Below are 8,984 nucleotides of genomic sequence, written 5' to 3'. Positions count from 1 at the left end.
GTGGTGAGGTGGTGGTGGTGGTGGTGGTTGTGGCGGCGACGATGGTGTGATGCTGGTGGTGGTGGCGTCAGTGGCGGTGATGGTGGTAGTGAAATAGGAAATAAATTTAATTAGGGGTACAATATGAAATATATAAATATGTGTGTGTGTGTGTGTGTGTGTATATATATATATATATATATATATATATATATATATATATATATATATATATATATATATATATATATATATATATTTTGAATCCGGTGCACACCCCATAGTCAGCCGAGCCCGTGAGCACACTCCCTGATCGTTGATTTTAATTTTTTGATGATTCAGATTGATTACCACTTGGATCCCATGTTATACTGATTTTAGATGAAGCATGAGTCTTTTTGTCCTTAAGCACTATATTTATATATTACTTTCCATTTCATTTATTTCCATGTTTATAAAGATTTGTACTGTTATTTCAGCTCTCCTTAATCAATATTTCTCTCTCTCTCTCTTAGTGATTTTCTTTGGAATTTTACGGCGGTGTGTGCGTGGGTGTGGAATTGTGTGTGCGTCTTACTGTAACAGGGCTCGTACACCATGGCGTGCTGGTTTTTTCATAAAATTATGCGTTTTGGTATGTGCGTTTCGTGATACATGCATGTACATTTTGGTTTGTGTTTTACTAGTTTCGGGCGTGTGCGAAACGTATCCAAAAGAAAACAAAAATATACGAATCTAATTTGGGTATCGGCGTTTGAATTTCGAGTAGCTAATCAGTGCGTAGTAGATATAGTATTGGGCTTCTTTTTTTTTTTTTTTTTTTTTTTTTAAAATTGTGGGAAATTTTACGATGGTGTGTGCGCGGGCGTGGAATGGCGTGTGTGGTTTTCTGTAACAGGAGGTGTACACCATGGCAAACTATAAAACGCACACACCATTCCACATCCACGCACATACCGCCGTAAAATTTTTCATAATTTAAAATTTCAGATGTACAAAATATAATTAATTATTACTATTGATAGGGTCCCTCATAATTTAAAATATCATTTTTCATTCATAATCCCCTAATATAATGCTTAAGATTCCAATTGAATTATATCCATAATTAAACATATATCTACAATTACTATTTAATCCTTTTGATTTAAATATATCCTTAATTACTTTTACAATCTCTTATAATCTCAACCATTTATGGAAAATGAATCAATAGATATCATGATCTCATCTAGTATAGGGGTTGCATCAGATTCGAAGCCTATATATATATATATAAAGAGATCACATGTGGATACTGTGCTCAGGAGAAAGATGAAGTTGAATGATAGCCGTTGATCTCGCTAAAAAGGACCGTCCAGATTGAACGCATATTAAAAAAAAACGCGGTGGCAATTTGGTCTTTTTACGTTTAGGTCAAACTTAAGGCGCATGGTTTTCCTTCTTAAGGTGCGTTGTTTTCTGTGCTTAAGGTGCATCAGTTCTTCAGTTAAGAACTTAAGGTGCATTTTTGTTGAAACTTAATGTGTTCGTCAGTCTGGTTTTCCTTCTTGCAAGGTTTTCTTTTTTAAGGTGTGTGGTTTACACTTTGTTTTTTGTTTTTTTTTTTTGTTTTTATTTTTTAATTTTCATTGATTTGAGCCATTGATCTAGATTATATTTGATTATCGGCTCAGATCTCACTCCATCTTTCACATAAAACATCCCTATACTTGAACAATGTCCTATACGTACAATTATACCTTCATTATTAGTTACAACTTTTATCATAATAATAAACCTATAATCTCAAGTCTCAACCTATCTGTATTAGCTAGCAGTTTTAATAACAGTAATGGCAACTTCTCCAAATTTCCTGAACCATTTTAATTAGCATTAGGTGCACAATATATCAGTAATGTCCTATTTTTATCTACCTCACGATGGGTTGCTATACCATTTCTGTGGTTTTTTACTGGTTGGACGACTGTTAAATATGTGGGTCAAATTTCTCTAGTCTTAATTCACTTTATACCGATTGGTGTTTTATAAGTCAATTCGTGAGTTAGTATAAAAGATTATAAAATATTAAAACAAATAATTTTGCAATTTGTCGCTCAAACATGGGTAGGCCAACATTCAATCTCTATATCATGGACCAAAGTTCACAGTGCACTGTGGACTATAGTGTATGTGTCTTATGTTGTGAGTTTTTGTGTCTTGTATTATAAAATTCTGTAATTTCAGAGTATGAATTCTATACCTGAAACAAATTAGTAATTGTGCTTATATTATGAAATTATGTGTCTTGTGTTGTGAAAAAATTTTGTTCCTATTACACAAATTATGTACCTAAATCAAATTTGAAAAATATAAGTAAATATATAACATGTGTATGTGTCTTGTGTTGTGATTTTTTGTGTCGTGTATTATGAAATTATGTACGTTACAAGAATGGATTATGTACCTTGTAGTTTCGATCTAGGGTCCATAATACTATGTGAAATTTGGTACATTATTATATATATAATTCATTATTTTCTTTGAAGGAAAAGCTGCAAATTTTAAGTAACATCTTCAAGCTTACCGCGTGGAATGCGACAGAAGTATTCACTATTCACTAGTAGTCTACGGAAGTCTTCGCCCATAAATTTCTGGCAATTGGTTCATATATGCAACTTGTTGATATTAATACCGCTAGTTGGCTATATAAACTAATGTAACAAAAGTAGCGTACTACCATAATTTTCAAAAGTTGAACCCGAGTGACTTGTATATACTCCATAATAAATTAGATTTTTAACTACGACTTCACTGCAATGTCACTTTAACACTATCGATTTTAGTAAAATCTAAATGAGTGAATAATAGACCAATAATTTTTTTAGAAATTAATTAATATTTGTTTTGTGAAGCAGGCGAGCACTTTTTGCTCACATGAAATTTCTGACTACTTGAAAGTGATCTTAAATCAAGTCAAAGTCTTGTTCTGACCACTTTTGGTATTTGGAAAATTCTTTATTGCTATTTCCGACCACTTTTTGCTTTCAACTTGATTTAAGATCACTTTCAGGTGGTCGGGATTGAACCCCGGTGGTGGGGTATTGACTCTTTGGACTACAACAGATAGAGAAAGTGTAGAACAGATACTTCTTTGGACTGCAACAGATAGAGAAAGTGTATAACATATACTACCTACCTATACCTATTACTTAAATTGAGTAAAGTAGGTGATGGAATGGAGTGTGTGTGAGAGTATCCTCACATCAGATATCGTCTCAAAGAGTACACCAAAAGGGTACGTGTTAAATAGTAAAGTGAAAGAACACGTAACGATTAATAAGAATAGATACTACCTACCTATACATATTACTTAAGTTGAGTAATGTATGGTAGGCAGGGATGGAGCCAAAGGGGGCAGGGGTCAGCTGCCCCCCCTCACCCCACCTCCACCACCACCACCCCATATATAATCTTTGTATGTATATATGTATATATAGTATTTGTTTTAGTATTAGTATAAAAAAACTAGTAAATATCAACAAGTAAAGAGTTAGATTAGTTGGTAAAGCATGTGTTTGTTAATGGGAAAGGTCTTGGGTTCAAATCCTTGTATTAACATAGTTTTACATATTTTTGAGTCCTTCTCCTATGGCTTCAACACAGACACTTTTTTAATATTTAATATGTATTTTATTTTTCACACATATCCAACAATATTTACAACTATATTTCTTAAGTAATGGTTTAAAAAAAATTCTTAGGTAATTTATTTATTTATTTATTTTTTTAAATTATCTCTTTTGTTTTAATGTTTCGCTTTTACTGGAAAAAAATTTCTGAATCCGTCCTACTTCTTCGCCCCCCCCCCCCCCCCCCCTCAATCCAATTTCTGGCTCCGTCCCTGATGGTAGGGGATGGAATGGAGTGTGTGTAAGAGTATCCTCACATCAGATATCGTCTCAAAGAGTAAGAACAAGTAACGATTAATAATCAATACTAAAACTAAGGCCTTGGACTATGTACTGCATTGACATAGTAAAACTAAGGGATTGAACTATGTAATGCCTGACATGGGAACTAATAGGGAGACACTACTAAATGACAAGGCCACTCTCGTGGACATTGGACTTTCAATTGGAAGTTGGCTCCACTCTCTTGGTGACTTAAATTACTTGTGATCTGATGTTTATGTCTCCTTCCACGTAACTCCCTTTTCTCAAGCGAGATTGGACTAGTGAGAGGTTTTGCTAAGGTGTTCCTCTATTCTCGTAGTGACAACACTTTATCCATGTACCTCTTGCATAATTTGGCCAAAACCATACAAGAGTCAATACAAACCACTGCACCAAACTAACAACTATAGACATCATCAAGTCATTACACTAGCTTAATTATAACTCAATTCAATCACATAGCATCATTTACAAAAGATGACCTAATCTAATCCCTAACAACACGTTTGGTTCATGGAATCAATTTTGAGGTAATAGGAATGCTATTCCATAAGGAATGGAATAGGCAAGGAATAGAATATGAATTGTATTCTATTGTTTGGTTCGCGGAAGGAATAGACTTTATGAATTATATTAAAGTGTTTGGTTGATTTAAGGAATAGAAATGAAATATGTTTTAAAAGACATAAATACCCTTATAAAAATATGTGATGGTGGCGATGGTGGTGGTGGTGGTGGTGGTGATAGTGGTGGTGGCGGTGGTGGTGTTGCTGGGGTGGTAGTGGTGGTGGTGGCGGTGGTAGTGGTGGGGGCGACGGTGGTGGTGGTGAAGGTGACGATTGACGGTGACGGTTGTGGCAGTGTTGGTGGGGGCGGCGACGGTTGTGGCGGTGGTGGTGGTGGTGGTAGCGGTGGTGTTGCTGGGTGGTGGTTGTGGTGGTTTTGATGGCGGTGGTGGTGGTGGCGGCGGCGGTGATGGTGGTGGCGGTGGTGGCGGCGGCGATGGTGGTGGCGGTAGTGGTGATGGTGGTGGTGGTGGTGCTGGGGTGGTAGTGGTGGTAGGGACGGTGGCAGTGGTGGGGGCGGTGGTGGTGGTGGGCGGGGACGATTGTGGCGATGGTGGTGGTGGTGGCGGCGACGGCGACGGCGACGACGATGGTGGCGACAACGGTGATGAAATAGGATAAATTTATATATAGGATAAAAAAATTAGGTTAAAGAAAGGGGTAATAAAGAAAATAGATTTTAAAATCTATTCCTGAGCGTTCAGCAATAGGCTAATACCAAGGGGGGGGGGGGGGGGGGGCTGGTAATAGCTATTACCTTATTTGAGGTAATAGGCTATTACCAGGAATATTATTCCTGGTAATAGAAATGGTTACCGAACAAAGGAATAGGCCTATTACCCTATTCCTGGGAATGCTATGCCATTCCCGGCCTATTCCGTGAACCAAACGGGCCATAATTGAATCTTGCTATTCATCATAAGAATGTGTTTAAATGAAAACATCAAATGAAATAAGAGACATTGCAATCACAATTGGAAGAAAGAATATGCAAAAGAAAAAAAAAAAAGACTTAGCTTTGATTAAGAACTAGGGAAAATGAAATCTGTAAATTACATGATGAAATATGGAAATGTTCTTCAGATCATTTTCAAAGTTGTATTGATTACACAAAGAGTAAATACCCAAAATGGTCCCTCGACTATAGCTAAATTCACAAATTGGTCTTCGACTTTCAATTTCAACCAATTAAGTCCTTAACTTTGTAATTTTATCACAATTTGATCCTCTGTCTATTTGACCGTTTGTTGACTGTGATTTTTGAGGATATATATGTAATTTCATGGTCCATCGTCGGTTTTTTAAGGTTCTGGTTGCATTTCCAGACCGCATTGTTACATTTGAATCCACTGCCGAAAGCAATCTACCAAATACGGCCGCCTTTCTTCATCCTCCCTTTGGATTCAATGTAGTTGAGTTCGTAACAGAGCGAAGAAGACGACGTGTTTCCGAACCAGTGCAACGTCATCCTGGAGGCCTCCACGTGCCTCGACGAGAGCTGAAGGTTCTTCTGGAGATCGTCGATCACGGTCAACAAACGGTCAAATAGATGGAGGACCAAATCGTGTCAAAATTACAAAGTTAAGGACTTAATTGGTTGAAATTGAAAGTCGGGGATCAATTTGTGAATTTAGCTATAGTCCAGGGACCATTTTGGATATTTACTCTTACACAAATGGAATGTTTGGAGAGGTTTTCTCGGAGAGAGAGTGGAGAATGATTTTTTTTTAAAAAAATAACTACTTAGGAAATGCTACTGGACGTGTGATCATGGTGAGAGTCTCACCATGAGTCTAGATCTACCATGTAATCTTAAAAATTTAAAATATATAAAATAAAACAACATATTATCCAATAATCAATATGAAAATATTCACATTCAAGCATTTAATATTTAATAAATAAAATAACTTTAACTGTCCATCCATTTTATGAAATTACATCGTCATTTAAAATTTATTTGATAAGAAAAGAAAAGATTTGGATTTTGGAATATTCTACAGTTATAGAAAGTCATTGAAATAAACCTAACGGTTATTTTCTATAATTTATAATGATATCAACTCAAATTATTTGACCAAATATCTTATGATTTGATAGCATCAAACCACGTTCATTCGGCATAATTTGTTGAACAAAACTCAAACCACTTGTAATAAATAAGAATTTTAACTATTTCATTATAATGTCAGTTTAGGTCTGTTTGAAAATATAAAAATTGAATTTTGAAAACATTTTTCTAGACTCTTTTAATGTTGAATTAGCTTTTCAAGGGGAATGAAGTGAACGAAATCAACCTATTTTGGTCAAACAAGAAGAGACCCAGTTTTGCAAAAAATATTTTTCACTATTTTTTACTAGAAAGATATTTTTTAGATCTTTCTCTTATGCTCGGTTCTCTCTCTGAGTTCTTTCTCACTATTTTTTACTAGAACATTTAGTAAAAAATGATGACGTTTTTTTTAATAAAAAAACACAGATTCAATTTTATAGGCCCTGTTTGGTAAAATGGCTGTTAGCTGATAGCAGTTTGCTGTTAGTTGATTGTGTTAATTAGAGGGTATAAATAGTTGATAACATTAGCTGATTGTAGAAAAATGTTTGGTAAATTAGCTGTTAGCTGATAGCTGTTTAGTATAATTTCTTTTTTCTCAAAAAGCTAATTGAAAAAGTTGCTAGGAGTAGCTTTTTAAATTTTAGCCTTTCGGAGTTGCAAAAAGCTAACTAACCAAACATTTATATTGATATTTCAACTAAATCAAACAATTAACAGTGATCAAATAAGCCAAAATTGGCCTATAGGCCAATTTTTTACCAAACAGGGCCATAATCTTAATTATAATAAATCCATATGGTCTTGTGAAAATTAAATGTTGATATTAATGGTTAATTGTTGGTATTAATAATATTTAATTTTCACAAGACCATATGACTTTAAGAAGCATGCATGCACATCATACATGCAACCCCAAAGTCCATAAGTTTGAAATTAATATATAGCATAGCTAGGCGCCCTAATATTTAAGATTGTTGATGTGCATATCGAGGACTACGGTTGTGGATTCATCGGATGCGTTATTCGTGGATTCATCGGATACTATCCAACAACACTCTCCAACTTAATTGACGTGAAGTAGGCTTAGTAACATTAAGATTATATTCTCGAATTATTAGTTCTCATCTTTTATTGATTACACACTTAATTCGATAGTATTTGGAAGAAAAAATCAATGTTTGAACTAAGATTGTGATTGTTTGGTCTTTAAAGGTCAATTGTATGTTGCTACATCTAGAGTTAAAAATATCAAAGGTCTAAAAATTTTGATCCGTGGTGACTCTAGAATTGTAATTCAATTACTATTGTAGTTTACTAAGTTCTTAAAAATTTGTAATATTAAATACTATGTACTAAATTTTTAATATAGTTTAAATTTGTAGTAATCACCCACCTTAAATATTATTTTAATTGTAAATATATTTATGTTCATAATTTTATCATAGGAATTCACACATAATAATTATTAAATAACAAAAATTTTATATAAGAATAAACTTCATATAGGGTATATTTTTACAACATATTTTCCGTGCATCGCACGAGACAAATACTAGTTATTATAAATTTTTAAGTTTATAATATTTATAAAACTAATTCCATCATTTCCCCCCTTATTTTTTAACAACTTTCAACTGTTGATCTACCCAAATCATAATATCATATTAGTAGCAGTTTTTAGCTAAGTCCTGTTCATAATTCAACTCTTCTATATATGTGTGGGGTGAATATTTATCAAGCATTTACTATTAGAAGTCTATTATCATGAGTATTCGTTGTCTATTATTATTAGTATTCGTCTTGTAATAGGTTTACTATTCTCTACTAGATATACTCTTGTACAGACTCATTGATTATTCAGATATGTCGTATCCTCATCTGGTACCAGCAGTTTTTTTTCTCTCTACATGGCGCAACTCGGTTCTGATGACGATTTTGTTGGTAGCTCCGAACGGACTGTTTTTTAGGCTGCTCTTGTTGCACCACTGCAGTCGGGGGTATCCTTCTCCTCAGCGCATCACTTCGTCTCCATTAAGTTGACCTCCCGCAATGTTTTATTCTGGCGTACTCAGCTTCTTCCGTTTCTGGATGGCCAAGGATTGTTGGGTTTTGTCGATGGTACTTTTCCATGTCCGCCGCTCACCATGCTCGCCGTGCCGCCTGCCGAGGGAGCTGTCACTGCCGTGCCTACGTCGGCTACTTCTTCCGCTGCTCGGAGTGCATGGCTCCGTCAAGATAAGGCCGTGATCTCCTTGTTGATCTCGTCCTTGTCCGACGGTAAGTCCACCTCTCGGCATCTATGGTTGGCGATTGAACAAGTGCTTTGCTCGATGACACGGGCTCGTGCTCTCCGGTTGGTGGGCGAATTCCAGGGATTGCGGCAGGGGGATGCTTCCATCCCGGACTATCTTGGCCGTGCGCAGGTGCTTATCGAGGATTTGGCGCTTG

Source organism: Ipomoea nil, unplaced genomic scaffold, assembly GCF_001879475.1.
Source record: "Ipomoea nil cultivar Tokyo-kokei standard unplaced genomic scaffold, Asagao_1.1 scaffold2565, whole genome shotgun sequence".
Taxonomy (NCBI): Eukaryota; Viridiplantae; Streptophyta; class Magnoliopsida; order Solanales; family Convolvulaceae; genus Ipomoea; species Ipomoea nil.
This window is presented reverse-complemented; position numbering follows the sequence as displayed.